Source organism: Corvus hawaiiensis, chromosome 4 (assembly GCF_020740725.1).
Source record: "Corvus hawaiiensis isolate bCorHaw1 chromosome 4, bCorHaw1.pri.cur, whole genome shotgun sequence".
NCBI lineage: Eukaryota > Metazoa > Chordata > Aves > Passeriformes > Corvidae > Corvus > Corvus hawaiiensis.
The window spans coordinates 47,286,123-47,306,329 of record NC_063216.1 but is presented as its reverse complement, the minus strand read 5'-3'; the positions used below and the strand labels follow the sequence as shown (position 1 = coordinate 47,306,329).

Here is a 20,207-nt window from a genome sequence, read left to right as displayed (position 1 = left end):
ATCTGGACAATCATTTGACAAAAGTTTGATGGAAGAGTGTGAAGCTTTGCCTGGTACTGGACTAGGATATGCACTGAACTGGAAGGAGGCCAAAGGGCAGAAATCAGAAGGGCTGTAAAAGATTCAAGTGGAAATATCTTTTAGCAAGAGACCTTTCATAGTTTATGCCCATTCTTTGAAATACCTTTAAACATTAAAGTGTTTAAAATACCCACCCAGAAACTAAGGTTAATTATTGTCTCACCCTTAATGTTGGACATGTCATTCCATAAACTTTTTTAACCTTGTGTTAAGAAAGATAACACTTCCAAACAGTGAGAAATTAACCTCAGTTTTTTGTATTTCTCTTTAGCCTGGCTCTGACAGTAAGAGCTGCATCCAGAAAGCAAGCTTTAGAGAACCCTAGCAGGCACTGATATCTGCTCAGATAATCAGAGGTCTTCAGCTCCCTAATCTATTGGCTTCTGCCTCCCCCAAAATCTCACTGTAGGGAAAAAGAGGAAGGGTGCCAAGCCTGGTGGAGCCAAAGACCTCTGCCCCAGTGTGGGCCTAGAGTCCCCACAACTGGGAGAGTTCCAGACCACAGCACAGGGACATCAGCACTATCCTCGTGAAGATTTTGCAAGGATCAGAGAATCCAGTGCCTCACACCTGGAGCAGTCACAGCATCTCTCTGCCAGGAAACTAAACAGGCTTCAAATGATGCATCAAAAGAACCCCCCAGCTAATGTTTTTAACCAAGTCCATTCACTCCTCAGAATTCAAGAAATGTTAAATATTTTTCAGCATTTAGGTCCTTTAGGAAAGGACTTACACATTATGTTGAATTAGGACCAAAGACTTACACCTGAGATGTGCTTTTCTCAAGACAAGACTTGGATAATATACTGGACAAAGTGCATATTTTCATCTAGAAGGTTATATTAGTTTTAAGGTTTTTGGTCAAATTTTGGACATAAACAGGTTAACAAGAATACAGCAAAAAGATGCTGCAAAAGTCAGAGATGTGTCCTTGAATGCCTTATTCTCTCCCGCCTTTAATTTTTTTGTCTTTTTCTCCTGCTAAAAGACCCAAACAGCAGTGTTAAGAGGGAAGATTTCAAAGTCTGTAAGTGTTACTAGATGAGGAGCCACAACATATCATATGGAAATTGCAACTGAAGAGGAAAAGATTTCTATCGTTAAAGACCCTGGTCTTGCCAAAAGCAAATGTAGATGAATGCAGACTGACAAGCCCTGAAACAAAGAACCAAACTGACAGGCTATCAGCTAAAAGAAAGATTCTGCAGCATAAAAAGAGATTGGAAGTTATTACAGAAAAATCCTTTAAAGCCTTTAGCCAAGTATCCAGTTGAAGTAAAGAAAGTAAACAAGGTTAGGTAGTTGTAGGTTACGGGGGTTCTGGAGTCCTGTCGGGACAGCCGGACGTAGACGGTGACGGATGGAGACGAGAGATCTCTATAGGCAGGTCTTGGGACATAGCCGGTTTATTGTAAAAGGCGTGGGTATTGGGGCACTGCTCAGAGCTGCTAGACTCAGCTCTGAGCAGGCCCAAGAGAGCAAGAGAGTGAACGGGTGAGAGAGAGAGAGAGTAGGAGCAAGAGTAGAAGTGGAAGAGAGGAATGAATAGAAGAGAGAGAATGAATAGAAGTGAGAATGAGAATGAGAATGTGAATGAGAATGAGAATGAGAAATCCTGGTTACAATACAATAAATCATCTTCTGTACTGAATATTCTAATTGTCACTAACCAATCTAATACAAGATACAAATCCTATAGCATTTACATACAGCCTATAAGAGTTCTTATATTACCATAGAGTGTTACATCTTAACTTCTAAAAACTACTCTTTGGACCCCTTCTGCTGAGCTAGTAGGGTCTGCTCTGACCCTTGGACCTGTTTGCAAGCAGAGGGTATTGTTCCATCAAGAGGGGATTACTTCAGTCGGCCATACCATTGTTTTCCAGTTGTTCAGTAACTAAGACCTGGTATTTCAAAAGTGGCTTTCATTTCGATGTTGCCTGTAGTTTTCATATTCCCAAAATCTTTTGTCAGGCAATCATATTTCCAAGGCTTTCCTGTTTCATCTTCCCCAACAGGTAGTATTGCTAAAGGAATAAAAATCAAGGCTGTTGATATCACTATAATGACGCAGTAGCTAAACTTGCAGAGGAAATACATAGTACACTTCAGTGTACATGCACTAGAGGAAAATACAACCTCCTTTTTGACAGGTTGAGCAAAAGAGCTATGAAATACTAACAGCAAATGCAAGGTTTGAATCAAGCTCATAGTCAGAGGAAGTATCTGTGGTCTTTCCATCAGTCAATCTGATTTTTTAGATGAAGGATTATTTCAATCATTAATAATAGTTTTAATTTAAATTTTGGAGATGCACAGCTTAGCACCACCATCAGAGAGTGATAAAGCAGAAATTTGATATTGAGCATACCCAAGAACCCTGTGTCAGAGTCATAATTGCTTCTGTAGGACAGACTGGCTACAAGTGACTTTTCCCTTCCACAAAATGGTATCTTTTGTAACAATTGCTGTCCTTCTTGATTTTTTTCTCCATCATTTTCCAACAAATACTGAAAAATAAGGAAGAGATGCTTTCCTTCTCTTCAGTTACAATGTGCTTTCCAGCCTTATTTAATAAGGGCAAACAGAAAGTCACTGAAATTGCTGAATTTTCTCTTATTGCCTTTGTTAAACTCCCTACAGGTCACTAAAGGTCTAATTAATTATGACCAGGACTGCATATGCCTGGGATATATATCTTAAAAATAATATTACTGATATGCAAATTACACTGTTGCCTAATTTGATATTGTTTAACATTAAAGCACTTCCCTTTTGTGCAGAGTAAGAAATTCTGTGCTGAATGTTCTCAGATCATGGGACTTATAGGTTTCATGTTTACCATGTACAACTGTGTTTGTCTAACTGTTGTGGTTAAGGAATGGTATTCTCCATTATAGTGGTCCCACTAGACAAAATCCACACCACTACTTGCTTCCCCTCCTCTTTCAGCTACAAGCACAAAAGACAAAGATCACAGTCTGAGATAAGAGCGATTTACTGGAAACAGCAATGGAACCCCCTTCTTCTCATAAGTGATAGAGTCCCTTTCCCCCACCCCTGCCAATGACAAGAGTGAGATGGTATTGAATAATATTATTAGGGTCTTGGCCGTGCCCACAGGGCTTCAGGCTCCCTCACAGCTACTTCAAAAAATTAACCCTGTCCTTGGCCAAAACCAGGACAGTAACTTAATTTAGAAGGGGAAAAGAAAGATTTGTCTGAGTGGGTTTTGTTTTATTCCATTTTGTTTTGTTTTGGGTCTTTTTGCAATACAATGAAAATAACTCTATTCCTGAAAGTCTTTTCGTAGAATTGAATAGTAACATATTTATCACAAGTGAGACCACTTACCATGTTAGCTGTTATTTTGGTTAAAATTTACCTGTTTATCTGTTTCTTGTCAGAGACACAAAGTTAAAAAAAAATCAATCCAAAAGTCATTCATTTAAAGAAATTTAAACAAATACATATTCATAAAGAGCTACAAGTTTTGATCAGGCATTCCTCCCCAAATACAATTACCGCTGATATCATCAGTAGAAGAAAATCTCTAACAGTGGATTCCCTCACTGAAAATGGAACTTCTTCACCAGTTTCCAAAGGCTCATACAAGAAAACTGTTACAGAAAATACACAGCAGCTAATTTCAGAAGTTGGCAAAACACAGAAGGAAGAAAAAAAGTAGATCTCATTTCCCCTCTCAAATGTTTTTAAACAGCGTCATGAAGCTAACTGAAACAAGAAGGAAAATGAAATCCAGGGAAAAAGAAGCAGCAACATCCATTCAATGGAAGACTATACAAGGAAGACAATACAAGAAGAAACTAATATAGGAAAATTAGTATGATGACAGTTCAAAAGCCCAGTAGCAGTAGCTTTCATGCTCTTTTAAAATATTGATGACTTGGTTATCTGGCTGGTTGGCAACACTGCATGATGCAACATTTCTGTTTTGGACTTTGCTATCTGCAGGCCATCTTAGCCTAGTAGTCACTCTAAGTTTGATATCAAATTTCCTCTGCCAGGTCTTCCATTGGGATAAGAACTGGAGTGGTGTATACCTGCTGGGAAGCCAGTCATTTAAGTCATTGTTTTACTCTGCTTGTAACACAAGAGGTGATTTTGTCTTTCAAGCATCCTGGAGGCCCTTCTCAAGACCAGCCCTGGCTGTTGTGCAGAGGAAGCCTGCAGTATCCCGTCAGCAGAGCTGGTGTGACACAGACAAGCACCAGGGGCTTGCCTGCCTGACCCGATGGCAGATGCTCGCTGCAGAGAGCACCTTCAAGGCAGCACCATATGCCAGAAAGGGAGAAATACCAACTGCATGCTGCAGATGGCTGCTCCCCAGCCTGCTGCCATCCACCCATGGAGGCATTCAGAAAAGCCACGCTTTAGTTTTGCATACACTGTAAACACACTACACCTTCAAGTCCAATAAGAACAGAGAGCATGCCTGAGAAACAAGCACCAGGAGCTCCACCTTATCCATACAGCACTGAATTCTGTACCTGTGTCTCCCCGAAGACGAGTGTGAACTGCTGGTGACTGGGGAGGACTCCGTGAAAGCTCAGCATGACTGAAAAATAAGCTGTTCACTGCCACTTTTCTGTACAGAAAGCTATTTCTAAATATATTAACTAATACGAATTCTGGGGCAGGTACCTTATTTTGTTGTGGATTCATACAATTCCCAAGAAAATAGGGGTTGGTCTATGACTGCAGCAGCGTAGCCCTGCCACAGCAACAACATGAGAACAATGTAAATGGCAGTCACAGCACTGAGATCCTGCAATACATCTGCCCGTGATTCAAACAGGAACTCAGCAGATTCTCTAACAATGCCTGCCATGAAAAAGCAATTTAAACGCCAAATCAGCTGAAGCATAAAATTCTTTCTCTCAAAAATTTTAAGAAAACAAAGCTGTAAGGAAGTGTCAAATTCATTATTAAAAAAATACAAAATGTTTCTCCATTTTTATTTTATGCGGAGTTTTTCAAACAAAACCAGCAGCCTGCTTTGCTGTGTACAGAACTGCTTCCCTATCCCGAGCTAAGTGAATAATGCCTTTCACACAACAGCAAGATAAAACAGTTCATGCAGACTTTCTTGGTACTTCACAGAACAAAGCATCCTAAGAACACAAACAATTAACAGCTGCTAATTCTTGTTATCTTTCTCTTTAAGAAATGAGATGCATAATAATTTGGCTAAATTGTTGAATACATTACACATTACTTCCTCCCTGGATTTTTAAGAAGTAGATGAGCAAGCACATGAGTATCACTGCCTCACTCAAGCTAAAAGTCATGTCTTCTCATGTTCCTGATCATACAGGTAAATTCCCCTTCCTTTTCAGTATTTCCTGCAAAAATACTCTTTGTCAATCAGATATGTGTTTGATGAGAATCAAATCCTTAGTGAAGACAAGATGTAAAATATCATGGAAAACTATGACAGCAACTGAAGACATTCCTCAATTTCCAGTGTTTTGTCAGCATACTCACTGAGCTTACTCACTTACAAAGATTTGCATTGTTCAAACATGCCTACAAGCTACAGAGTGGAAAAAAAAATCCTAAATTATAGTTAAATTAACTGCTAAGCCGTATTCCTGGGGCCATCTGCCCTTCACTCAGAAGCCACCACTGCACCCTCCCACATGACTAACAGCCACTAAAGGTCCTCTTGCCTTCAGCATCCCCTGGCACAAAGCAAATACTTAATCTCATATAACAATACCATCTAGTGGTAAAATATATTCATTACACTGGGAATCTCGTATACAGCACCACCGGATAGACACAAGAGCAGAAAACATCTCCTTACACAAGTAACTCTGCCCAGAAACAGAACAAATTCATAGCTATTCATGTCATCTCGACATATTCTTAGCATTAAGCACATTGCTCCATGTAGAGCAGATGAGCTTGTTCTCCTCTGAAGGATATTAATGTATCAATGCCATAAACCATACCTAAGGAGCAAAGACACCAAACCAGGCCAGAAGTCATTGCAAGGCACAGCACTACCTGTTACAAGTGTGCTGGCCACACGTGTGGAACAACACGTGTATCCACAGCTGCTCTATGACACGTAACGATACAAGAAATGCAAATTTCTCCTGTTCTGAGCAGAGTAAATAGAGAAAAAAAATGCTTACTCCTCTCTACATAAAGACAGAAATTGTATTCAGCTGGCATCCTGAACCAACTTCCCCTGTATGACTCCACTTATCCATGACAGCTAAAAAAGAGTGAAAACTGAACATAAAGGCAAACATTTAGTTGCAAAATCTTTAGGAGAATGTGAATGGTTTGAGAGAGTAGAAAAAACCTGGAGTGAGTCAACAAGGCAGAAAGATGACTCATGGGAAACAGCAACACTTGTTTTACAAAACAATAAATACTGTTTTATTGATGATGTTGAACTAAAAAGCTATTTGACATGAAATAGAATTATTCAAAGACAGAATCCTGTACTAATGCAATGGGACAATTTGCTCTACTTCAGTGGCCTTTGTGGGAACATTAGCACATTGTAAACAGCATATTAACAAAGAATGCATATTTTTGAATGGCAAATTTAGCCAATACTGAAGGAACAATTTAGCACATAAAGCAGTGTCATGCACAAGTCTGGCTTGTTATCAGCTTGACCTCTTGAATGTTTCTCTCTCAAAAAAGACCAAAAGCCCAAAAGTCGAAGCACCCTCATACCCAGGAAAAAACCAAACATTAAACTTGCACCCTATCAACTTACATGAGATTAATTTGTGGCAAGCTACAAAGTTCTGCTTGTACTGAAACAGAAGATACTACAAAAACCACTGTACTGTGTGAAATACGTTCTTATAAAATCAAGTCAATTGCTTTCACAAAACATCTTCTACAGCCTTTAACTGCAGCTGTTGTTTTCTTGCAATATACATACTCATCCAAGAATCTTGAAAACTATTTAAATGCTTGTCTCCTTAATTATCTAATTCAGCAAGACCAATAATGTAACTATCATCCCATGAAAAACTGATGCTCTTCAGAACCTCCTTTAAGCAGCCTTTCACTTAATGAAAAGATCAGCAAAAAAGCAGATTTCCAAACATGAAACATTTATTAGCCAGCAATAACAACTTCCTATTAAAATTAGCAACAGCAGTGAATCCAACAGTTATTCAGAATGTTATTAAGAGTTATGATATTAACAAGGGAGTATGGGGACAACCTCTTACAAATAACAAATGATGGCTAATACTATGTTTTAAGACATTTTGAACAGAAATGTCATTGGGATCATACCATTTCTCTCCAATGTATATTACTGCCACCCTCAAATGTAAAATTACAGTATCACAAGCTTCAATTTATTATTTTAGATGTTAGTTATCAGCTCTAATACATTTTGGATTTTTAAATCTTTTCAAAAAGCTCTTCTTATGGACAACTAAAATTAATTTGAAAATAGTTCTTTACAGAATCAATATTTGGTCGGCATCTGTAATTTATCAAGACTGTTTACATAGGGAAAACATTCATTTCACTGCTAAATTTTAGGCAGGAATTGATGTATTCTATTTCCCAAAGTTTCAAAAATTGAGTGAATTAGGATCTCAAGTTAGAATACTTTCTGAAACAAGATTCCCGAAGCAGAATACCTGCTCTGCTCAGCCCACCTGCTCAGTCCACCTGCACTCTGCTTCTCATATCAACAATCCATACCCTGGTCTCTACAGAATTTCAACCTGTCAGTAATGACTATGGACTAACATAATTTCATTCAATGAAATAAAATTCTGAAAGCAGCGTTTCAGATCTAAACTATACCACTGAATGAAATTCCTTTTCATTTTTCATTTTCAGAGAAAAGTTATATTTATAAATGATTCTCTATTCCTTGCTGTTACTTGCATTTAAATGAATACCTTATGAAATAAATTTCTTTACACAGAACATCAGACTGTCATAATTGTTAAAATCATATAATAAAAAAACTTCTTGCATATTGTAGAAGCACTAGTAGTAGTATTCAATAATGGAAAGTAGCTTTCCGTCATTCCCACCTTCATGATTCTTAAGACAAAAAATTGCAAGGGGTCGATCATCACACAGCATACAAATGCAAATATTGAACAGGAAAATATTCATATCTGTGGAGATTTATTACAGAATTATAAATAAAATTTCATTTAATTCCTTAATATCTTCCTGTCTTAAAAACTGACAAACAAACTTCCTAAAATGTTTTAGCAATTCAAGAGATACAATTGAAAATTTTCATTATACAATTTTCAAGATTCCCTGATGTCTGCTGAAAGTGCTTCATGGCAGGACACACAAGCAGTCAAGATTACTGAAGGTGTCAGGGACAAGTTTGTGCTAGAGGTACTGGGCGATGCTTGCACATACAGGGTGATGCTTGCCAGCATCTGCTGTTCACTGACAGGGAAGAGCTGCCTGGGATGGGATAGTGAGAGGCAGCCATGGCTGTACTGACCATGCAATAGCAGGGTCCAAGATTCTGAAGAGTAAGGAGTGCAGAGTTCTAGCCTGGGACCTGTCCTGCTTAAAGTTTTTATCACTATCTTGGAGGAGACAGCGGAGCGTGCACTCATCCAGTTTGCAGATTAACACCAAACAGAGAGGGGCTACTTGGTATGCTGGAAGGCAGAGCTCTTTCAGAGAGATGAAGGCAGGCTAGAGAAATGTGCTGAAAAGAACTGTGAGAAATTCAGCAAGGAGAAAAGCCAAGTGCTGCCCTACAAAAGGAAGCCCCCCTGCTGCAGCCCACAATGGGAAGGGATAGGCTGGGAAGAAGCTCTGCAGAAACTGTCCTGGTGGGCATGGGCCAGATCTGTGCCCTAGCCAGAGGGACAGCCAGCAGCCACTTGGGCTGTATTAGTAGGCACACAGCCAGCAGATTGAGAGAAGAAATCATCCTCCCTTAATCCTCCACTCAGCACTCATTGGACTTCAGCTGTGTCCAATTCTAGAAGGACATGGACGAACTGGAGGGAGTTCAGCAGAGAGCCCCCACGATGCCTGAGGCTGAAGCACTTGCTCTACAACGAGAGACTGAGAGAACCAGGGCTTGCTTAACCTAAAAAAAACTTTGGGGGAATTTAACAGCAGCCTGCCAGTGCCTACAGGGAGGTTGACAAGAAGATGGAGTCAAGATCTTCATGGGATGAGGACAAGAGACAATGGATGTAATGTGAAACAAAAGGTTCAGAATGGACTTCATGATAAAAATTTCACCCTTAAGGGCAGTCAGGCAGGGGAGCAGGTTGCTCAGAGAGGCTGTGCAGCCCTTTCCTCTTGGATGTTTTCAAGACAAGACTAGATAAAGCTCTCTACAATTCAGTCTGACTTCAGACCTGACCGTGCTTTGAGCAGGAGCGGACTTTGAGGTACCTTCTCCTGAATTACCCTGTGATCTTATGACCTAAGACTAAGTGATAACCTATCTCTTTCTTATCTTCCTATAGGATGCAGCATATATGCTGGGTAATCAACCAGAAGCAAATAGATTCCATTAGTTTGAAAGCAGAGTGATCTTTACCCATGTTAAAATTAGCATTAATAAATACAACTAAGGTTTTACTGTCAATGTTCAAATACTTCCATTTTGGAATTTTACACATTGCCAAATATTCCTTATGAAGTTTTGCTGTGGTTTTGAAAACAATCATGCAGATAATGGATTACCCCCTTTTCAGCTCCATAGTAAAAATAACTCTCAAAAACATCTGGATATTCCAGAGTTTGAGGATTCATTGACCACAAAGAAACTGATGCCCTTTTCAGCTGACATTAGCTATTTCCTCAGCTAAAAGAAGAGGAAGAATACTCATGAAGATTTGCACTACCAAGGTGTACATCTGTTCTGTTCCAAGATCAGACCAAAACTACTGTTTAATTATTTAGATAAAGATTAGTCACCACAGATTTTTACTTCATTAATCATCTTGGGTATTTCCTTATTATGACATTTATTAGCAACCAAAAACTTCAAGAATTCTTGGAACACGTTAGCATTATATGCCCCACTACACATCTTATATATGAGCAATTAAGAAACTATTTCTACATAAACTGCAGTGAGCTTTATGGCAATCTTCACTAATTCCTGGGGGGAAAAATTCACTCATCCTGGAAACCTCAAATTTATTCTCACTCTCTGGAGCATTCTGACTTTTTAACACATATTAGGCCACAATCACCATCATAATTACAACCTAGAAATAAATTTAACCAGGTAAAAGTTATAATGTTCAACTCAGCATTACAGCACACTTGCTCTGTTACCTTTGCAACCTTGTGTCTAAGCCAACAAACTGAAGATATTTTTCTCTGTTTATTCCCATGAAAAATGAAATGAATAAAACAATGTTTGGACACAAAATATATAAGTACATACATAATCCAATTTGAAGTATTTTAGGTGTACCATATGTATTCCAGGAATACAATTCAAACCTCATCTTTTTCCATTTCTCTCATCCTGGTACACTGTTTAAATGTGAGATCTCTCACACTCCTGAACAGGTGATATGTAGAAGTGAGGTGTTGACGCTTCAAATCAAGTACACAGGACTGCTCTGATGCTCCCTTGAAGAGGTTCCATATGACAAAGTGAATATTTATATTATTTCTCTAAGTCCTTCTTAAGTTGCTAGTGAGGTCCATTAACCTAATCACAGGATCTGAGAGATCTTCTTCTTCAATTCTCTTTTTGCTGAAACTCTCACCTAATCCTTGTCCTCAGTGAAAAAGTATCCAACCTCTCTCCCTCACTCTACCCTGTGCCCTTGAAGCATCCCTGTAACAGTCATTTCAGCAATTCAGAGCACAGGAAAGACACTGCCGTGAAGATGAACAGGGTATGAGGTCAGCTTCTTTTTATGGGCTGCAGAAATCCAATGGAAATACCAGTGGCTCTGTTAAGGCCACTAAATATGAATTTCCATGTCGCATCAGAAGAAGATGGCCTGCTACTGTATTGCATCCTGCACAAAATATCCACAGAATACTTGAAATAAAGCTTACAAATTACTATATCTGACAAACCTTTGCTCTTTAAAGAATTAAATAAAAATTTCCAAAATTTTTATCTTTGCATTTTCTGATCTAGGTAGCAAGTTTAAGAGCATAAAAAAAACCAAAACCGAAACAAACTAAACCAAAAACAAGCCCCAGAGGCCTGGTGTAATATCAAGTTCTAACAAGAAAGATCTGAAATATGAAGCTGCCACCATAACCTCTATTTTCTGCTTCCAACTTGGTACAAGGATACAAAGGGAGAAGTTCCATTTGGATATATTTTTAAAATCTTAACCACAGAGTTCAAAAAAATACAAAGTTTATTTTATTAGTTAATACAAAGTTAGGTTGATTTTAAAATAGAATTACAGAAAAAGACAGAATCCACAGTTACATTGTTTAGAGTTGTTCTGCAGAAGTTTGACTATTTGGTTCAGGTTTCCTCTTACACATGCAAAAGAAAAATGAAACACAGAGCATACCCTTAGAGAGAGGGAAGTGATCTTCATGGTAGAGTGGCACAAAGCTGACAAAAAAATTCTCTTCAAAACTTCAGACATTCTCGGCAGAACCCTTTAATAGAAAGATTTGTTTTTGAAGACTAACAAGGATAAGGTACAGATCATCTGCAGGACATCTCAAAGCACCTAAGGTGGATGCTCTGAACTGCATATCCTCTGGATGTGTGGTCCTTATTGACATAGGAAAAGTCATGAGAGGACTGTGATAGATGTCCAGAGCAAAGGAATACTATGAATTTTTTTTAAGAAAATAATGATTTTTGGATATCTGAAGTAGACAGTAACAAAATGTCCTCTGCTGCACAGACATACTGTCTCACTGTGGTTCTGAGTAACTGATGCACCACTGAATTTTTGCTCCTCTCAAAGAGCATTTTAGAAGCACAACAAATACAGAGGTGTTTCAGTATACAGGAGCTTAGATCTGCCATACCCTGCTCTGTGGAAAGCTCACTCAGACCTAGGTTTACCATTACACAGTGCCTAAAAAAAATGAGCAGCTTTTCTGGGAAACAGGCAGGTAACCAAATCACAAAATCACTAAAGTAACTAAATGCTATTAAGATTATATTTCAGAATAAAGATTTGGTTTCCTCATCTTCTTAGCTACCCTCTATCTCTCCTTTTCCTAGTTTAGCTGAAATTAAAATGGGGTTTCTTGTCCAAGATGATTGCCTCTCATGGAGGAGGAGAGGAACCAAAGAAGAACCAAGACTCTCCTCTGCAGCCTTGCAGGCCTCAGAATTGCTTCATTCTCTTGCACTTGGACATGATATTATGTGTGAGGATTATTTAGTGAGAATTTAGCATCAGGAGAAATACTAAGTGTGCAAACTGCTTATTTCATTCATAGCTGCTCTTTTGCTATTAATACCATACAAAGACTGATCACAGTATTTATGAGAAGACATGAAATTCGGAATGAGAGAGTTCAACACAGCAGTGCATCTCTTCTGCCTGGTTTTGGTGCTTCAGGGTGCACTGAGGGACACTGTCACCCAGGTTCCTGTTCCTCTGAACCTATAATAAACAAACACCAGCAGAAGCATGTACGTCATGTCAGCTTGGGCTTCCTGAGTCTGCACACAAGCTGAAACCATGACTCAGTGACAGGGACTTTCTCACTGCTCCCTCTGAAGTGTCACACAGGCACAGTCTGTAATACTTTGACAAGCTAATCCAGAGAAAGGGTGTCAAAACAACACCAAAGGTGTGCAAAATGGGAGTCTTAGCACAGAGGAAAGCAAGCAAAAGGCACGAAGACTGGCAAGATGCAGAGAGTCCAAGTGACAATACATACAAACAAATTTAGGGACAAATGCATTATTGTCCCCATGACCTCCACATGAGTCCCCCTGACATTACAGAGAACTGTGGAGGTTGGTCTCAGCCTGTACTCCATCTGACAGGCTATCAAATAAATGCAGTATCTCACCTTCTCCTCTTCATGAATTTGCCACGCCAGATCAAAGAAGTGGGAATCTGGGACCAGTGCAGTACTGATGCAGCTGGCAGAGTTGTTTATTTGAGAGGCTAAATTCAACCTTCGCTTGGTCGAATAACTTAATTGTGCTTACTGGGAGTCTGCTTTTTAAAAGGTTCAATTCTTTCTGCTGCCAAGAATCAGAGTTTGCTTTCAGCATGAAATTATCTCAGGGGAAGGCTTTTCTGAGCCAAACCAGTCCAAAAGTATTCTTAATTGCTTTCCATGCTCTTGTGAAACATGAGATTATGCAGCAAATCCACATTCTAAATCAGAAAAATTAAGGAGAGAGAAAGGTGAAAAAACAACCTGACAGAAGAAAATAATAATCTTAACCACATACCCTAAATAACAAAATGCAACTTCAGACATTTAGAGTTTTTAACAATTATTGTGCCCCGCATGGAAAACTACAATCAGGTTACATTAACAATGGCACATAGACTATGCAGACCTATTTAAATAAGAATTTCAAATAGAACACTATTTGAAAACTCTTTGACTGGATACAGATGCATATTATATTTTATTTGTAAATTGTCCCATAAATTCAACTGAACTTATAAGATAGAGAGAGCCATTTGAAGGGTAAATAAATTTTCCTTTGTCTTGATTTGCTTTTACTAATACATCAGAAGTTTCAGGAAAGAAGAGATTATCTTTCATGCTAGAATAGCAATGCTGACACAACAATATCCAAACGATCATTGAAAAACATTCGTCTACAGATAGTTTTCATCTATTGTACTGAACTACAAACATATTCCTTCAGGGTTTGGTGGCAATGCCTCAATATGAAGGTAGACAAAAGGAGCAGTGGAATACAGCTTCTGTAATCAACAGCTTTATGCTCTTCAAAATGTCTAGGATTATGTCAGGGAAATTCAGAGAATTTCTCAAGTTTAGATAACAAGGAACTAGAAAGCTTTGAAGACAGATTAGTTAGAAACAGAATGTCTATAAGTCTTATGAAGGATTTAATACAGATATGGGTGCAGATGGGTCAAACAGATATCAGTCTAAATCATACAGGATGTGACAAGTTTTGTCTCTTCAGTGATCCTTCTGTCAGCTTGAATAATTTGCAGAGGAATATATCTGGTTTCCCCCCTCATCTACAGAAGCATCTCATTCTGTCATTCTGTAAAAGTAAGTATCCAAGCGGAAGCCTTTTCTAAATCTATTCACAAACACACTCATGAGTATGTCTGAAAATAATTGTACAGGAAGCTCTAAGTATTGAGGTGACTTAAATACTTACTTTAAAAAAAGGTATAATTTATAAATGTTCCCTGATCTTTCTCTCTGTAAACAGAATACAAGAAGAGCAATCCATAATTAGTGGCAGCTCAGCTTAAAGTCAGGGGATGTCAATATACTAAGAAAATTAGAAGTCTGACATAAAATCTTTCAGGCTCGAAGCAATCTTAGGTGAGACACTTGCTAAAACAGGCAGATGACAGGAACATGCAACACAGGTTGGCCAATGCACACCATATGAAATACTCCCGCCTACAGCCATGTTTAAAATTAGCATGCCACTCACCAGAAATAATAACAGTTTTTCAGTACATCATGCCATTTCACATTAAGTTGGAATGAGTTGGGCTGAAGCAATGCACATAGAAAAGTAAAAGATCTGTAGTCTCTCCACTATTCTGTATAAAATATACAGTATCTACAGGTCTCATAAGCGTCCATGGTAAGGTGTGTCTGCTTGGAAGCAATTTAGAGATATTTGACCAAGTCCTCAATTGAAAAGCAGATTTTATTAGATTCAATCTCATTAAATAACTTAATATTAAATTTCTTCTAGATTAGACATACATTCTCAGAAGCTGGATATTTTTCAAATTCAGATGATGCAGTACCCTATAAGTTAGACATCTATCATCTATCAGCGTTGAGCCTGTTCAATAAGCATTTGGACAATGCCCTCAGGCACATGGTGTGATTCTTGGGGTGTCCTGCACAAACCCAGGAGTTGGACTTGATGATCCTGATGGGTCCCTTCCAACTCAACATGGTCTGTGAGGCCTTAGATGCAGTCTGAAATATTAAGGAAAATGCACTACACAAAATCTGTTTAGCACCTCTTAAATGATTTAACAAATAATTCTTCTCCAGTGGTGCTGCTTCTAATGGAATCATAGATACAATTGATTACAGACAAAAATATTACTATATAAAATTATTTTTCATAACATTTGCAGAACACTCCTTAATCCAAAACAATTATAAGAAAAATCTAGATTCTACAAAGTGACTTGATTTGGTAAATCTGGCTTATTTGAATTAGGGGTACTTTTAACAGAACTCTGTGTATCAGGGATGAACTATTCACATTGCTCTTACTGTATGAGAAACTTAAAATAATTTAGAAGGTAAGATGATTGATTGATCGATTGATCGATCATAGGCGTGCAGCATGGTACAGTGTCATGACATATATTTACTTTTAATAACTGTTGAATGGGACATTGATGGAAATGTTGTACTGTGCACTGTAAGGTACTACATATCACAAAGCCCATCTGCAAAGTGAATGAAAAGGAACAAGGAAAGAAGTTCCCCAAACCTCTCTTTTTCACCCCTCAATACTTTGGGAAGAGAACTCATTTAGAAAGTAACACCAGGATATATATGCTAGATCCCAAGTAACTGCATCATGACCAACAAGTACAAAAAAAGAATGACAGGATTTTCACATATGTGGAAAAAGGAACCCATTGTATTTGCTTAAATTAGTATAAAAAGTTCAGACCCCACATAAGTTACCTTCAGCAGATCTGTACAAACATTGGAGTTTGTAGCTGAGGCAATAAAGAAGGGAAAAAATAGAATAAAACAAAAAAAGGTTTCTCTTCAGCAAAGAAGAATTACAAAAATTCTCTTTAAACTTTTAAGTTTTGCCTGACTCAAAAGGGCATTTTTTATGGTTTTGGTGTCACACTTTTCAATCATTTTAGAATCCAGGTCACTTCAAAAAAAAAAAGTCATTTAAAAAAAAAAAGTCATTTCAAAGCAAAATTGAAGTAATTTCATTTCTATAACATTAGAACATTGTATAGGCTTGAATACATGTATGTTTCCCCTAAAACCTAAGAACATTTTTATGTTTTCAAAAAACCCTTTTATTCCCAACCAAATCTGTTTCCCAGACTGCAACCCATTTCACATTTCAGCCTCTCCTTACCACATCACTGAACCTGTACATCAAGTAAAAATGTATCTCAGAATATGTAAAATAAAAAGGTAACACTGTGTAAATTAAAATCTCCAAATGTCGATTATACATTATATCATACTGTTGTTCACTGCTCTTTTCCATCATTCCCTTTTCAAAGGACTGTGTGTAAAGGCTGTAGAAGAGGTGATGTTAACATTATACTCAGTGGTATTTTTCTCTTCTGCAATAATTATACAGAGAGAAAGTCAAAACAAGTGTAATGACTCATAAAAGATTAGCAAAACGCTCACATGTAAGTAGAACTCTTGTGATGACATCTATAGAGGAACATCACTGGTAATCTTACATTTGACAAACCAAAACCATGAGAAAAGGTATTAGAAGACCGGACAAAACTCTCAGCCTAATGCAGCTCTGAAGGGAACTCACGATTGGCAGATTAAGATGGAAAAAAGTTGTTCCACTCCAGTAAGATCGTCATGGTATGCATAAATAAAAAATGCATATAGGTACACCTTCATGCTCTGGTCACTCTTGAGGTATTGATTTTCAAAGTCCCTTGGAAGATTTCCATAAGAGCTGCATAGCTAAATCCCAGAGACAGCAATAAAAATCTCAAGTATCCATTCAAAGTATTTAAAGACTGCTTACTTTTGAGTCTCATTAGGTATGATGAAATCTCAGACCTGTACTTAGATAAACTATATGCAAAGCAAAAGTAAGAGCTTTTCACACAATGAAAAAAAAAGAACAAAACTTAATCGAAAGTTTAAAACCCCACTCACTAAGAGTAAGCATTTTGAAAAGTTTGTGCCATCCATGTTTGACTGAGCAGAACAGAAGCTTAAACGTAAGCTTGTGAGGCCTTTTTGGATACTGATAACCTTTTATTAACCTAAACTTTCTGTTAAAAATTGGTTTCTTCCCTGTATTTTCAAGTGGGACTGCTGCCTGGAGTGGGAGATTTTCCCACCATTGTCACTGATACTTTTTAATTTCAGTTTGTTTTCATCTCAGTAACAGAACCACAAAAAACAGATCAAAGCAAAGTCTTGAAAAATTGTACATAACATTAATTACATTTACAGTTAAGAAACAGCAAGGTTTTGTCAGTCTAAATGAGCATCTTAAATCGTGTTTAAAATTCAGCGTTTTATAGAAATGTTTGTTCTGATATTTTAAAAATAATTCAAAATTAACTTCTAGTAGGTGAGAAAATCATCAACTGCAACACCAGTACAGAGGTGGTTTTATCCTCCCTGGTGTTAAGGTGATATGTGGCTTCCATATCATGCCTCACATTCCCACTTAATCAGAGAAACAAGACATCTTTTGAAAACATTTTCCCAAGTAGCAAGTTTACAGCTCCTCTAATAAGAGTTCCTACAGAATTCACATATTTTCTGAGGACTTTTACTTTACTTTGTGATCCAGAGAAAGCAGACAAAAGAGAGTCTTTCCCCTTACCAGAGGGCAATTTACTCTTCACAGGTGTATCACTCTGGAAATCCAGTCTGCCTGCTCATGAGAACAGTTGTACAGGACAAGACTGAAAGTACATCTCCTCCCATAAATAGTTTCTAACAGGCAGCAGCAGCAGGAGCCTTGTAAGAAGTTTATACACTGCTTGTAAGAGGATAAACATGCAGTGATCATTTCCCCGTGCTCACAACTTCTAGCAATTTGCATCTCATTTAATTCCTGAGGCAGAAAGGGCATTTTTTATTTTTCATAAGAACTTGGTGGAATTTTCTTCATGGAAGTGACCATTTCTGAGTCAAGTACACTTTTAGAGCCCACAACAATCTGCAGCATGCAGTTCTGCACCTCAACCACAAACCATACTAAGAACACCCTCTGCCTCTCTACAAGGCCCATCATTGTTCTCCTCTTTCTTCTCCATCCATACATACTTTGGCATTTCTTTCACACTCTTCCATCACTCTGTCCAACCCAGGGAATTTCAAAATTTCCTGATCCCTACCTGATTACTCCTGCATGGAAGACAGCTGATCTGCTACAAAGCTTGAACTCTCCAAACATTATGAATTACATATGCCACTTGCCTGTCATATCCATCTTGAGATCAAGAAAATTTCAGGGCTCTTCCCATCTTTGTAATTAATATTCTTGTCCTCTAGTGTTGTTATGTGAGGAAACCATAGGTCACAGTACCACCTTATTTGGGTTGAATACTTACAATCTGGTGCACCTGTCGTCTTACTGTTTTCCTAGATAGTTAAGATGCAAGATCAGATAAACAAAGATCAACAGCACCACCTTGAATCAAAATCTGTTATCAATTACACTCTAAAAAGCCTAAAGAATTCCGGAAGCATGTTGTAATATATTCCCTTCAACCCACACTGCTAAGCATATGAGACAAACACCTAGGAGTCGTGACATTTTTTTCAATTATTGGACTTTGAGTGAGATCCCCAGCTAAGACAACATGCTCTGCCAAGTGCCTGAAGAAAACCATAACCTCCATAGGGCATCACCTTGGAAGGTACAGGATCTGTTGAGAGCCTGAAGGAATAATTAACTAGAGATGGTCATAACACTGCAGACAGATGGCAAGGAACTAGCCAGGGAATGTAGAAGTTCTCCTACAATGCCTTTTTGACAATTTTATGCAGCCTGCAATTCCAGAATAATCACATACACTGAACCCAAAACTAAGTACTTTCCACAATCAAAAGGCCACCTTTGTCACCATACCTGTTCTTTCAAAAAGCTCAGGTTGAATTCCAAAACAGATTTCTGACTTTAGAGGAAAACTTAAAGGAAAAGGTTTCTATTCAGTTCCCCATCAGAGTAATGATATATTCCAAAAGCATGAAAATGATATAGCGTTGATACTCTCTGGTAGTGGTTATTTTTTTTTTTCCACTTTCAACCTTCATTGGGAATCTCAGTCAATTTATATCACAGAAGAATCCGTCTCCTACCTACAATGGGCAATTTGTCTTTTTCTGTTTGAAAAATACTTTCAAGAATGTGTCCCTACACAGGGGAAACAAGATTGCATTAGAAGCCCTGAGTATAGGTAACTCCTTCACCCAGACATCTTCTGGTATACACTGGATAAGATACTCAAAATACCCATCAAAACCATATGCTCATCCAAAAAAACCAATTAAGTTTACTGTCCATTTACAAAGACTTTTTTTGTCAGAATAATGCAAGTACTCAGAGAAAGACTGCCACACGAAGTTTTGTCAAGATCCTTGCTAACTTTAAAAATCTTAAGCAAAATTTTTAGTTGAAAATAAAAACAGGTATAAACAAAATTGGCCCAGCTTTGTATTTGTACAAAGATCTCAAAGTCTTGTCACTTCTGCAAGCAGAACATTTAGAAAGAATTTTATGGAGGTTTGGAACCCTGAGTATTCAAACATAGGCCTGAGGTCTTTTAGAACATCACAAGTTTCCAGAAAACAGTTTTAAAATCTGAGCTGCAAAAAGTATAAAGTTCTGCAGAGATGACTGTCTTCCCTGAGACATGACAGGGTGTTTCCCAGCCTTTTTTGGAGGCTAAACAGCCATGTGTATTTCTTCTCACTCACGGACACAAGCCACTGTCCTAAAAGAAGACTCAGCACCTGGTTTGGTGCAAATTGAGCCCATCTTCTTCTAAAGCAGCAAGAATTCTCATGCAATAACAAGCGTAGCAAGTATATATATTCTCAAATGTTTTTACCAAAGCTGGTAGAGATAAAGACATCATTTGCTGCACCCCTTTGACAATGTTATTATTTGACTTCTCAGCATGTCTTGTGGGTGATGAGATCTCCCAAACCTGAGTTCAGTCCCCCTTACACATTGAACAAGCATTATCTTTCTCACATCTATAATCTTGTTATAAACTGTGTGAAAACTTCCATGAAGT

General features: G+C 38.0%; 1 protein-coding gene across 1 annotated transcript in view; it reads right to left on the bottom strand.

Moving 5' to 3' along the window:
• The window catches only part of TAFA2 (TAFA chemokine like family member 2), a 186,798-nt gene that overhangs the window by 142,911 nt on the left and 23,680 nt on the right, over nucleotides 1-20,207 (bottom strand). The gene's annotated exons all lie outside the window — the stretch shown is intronic.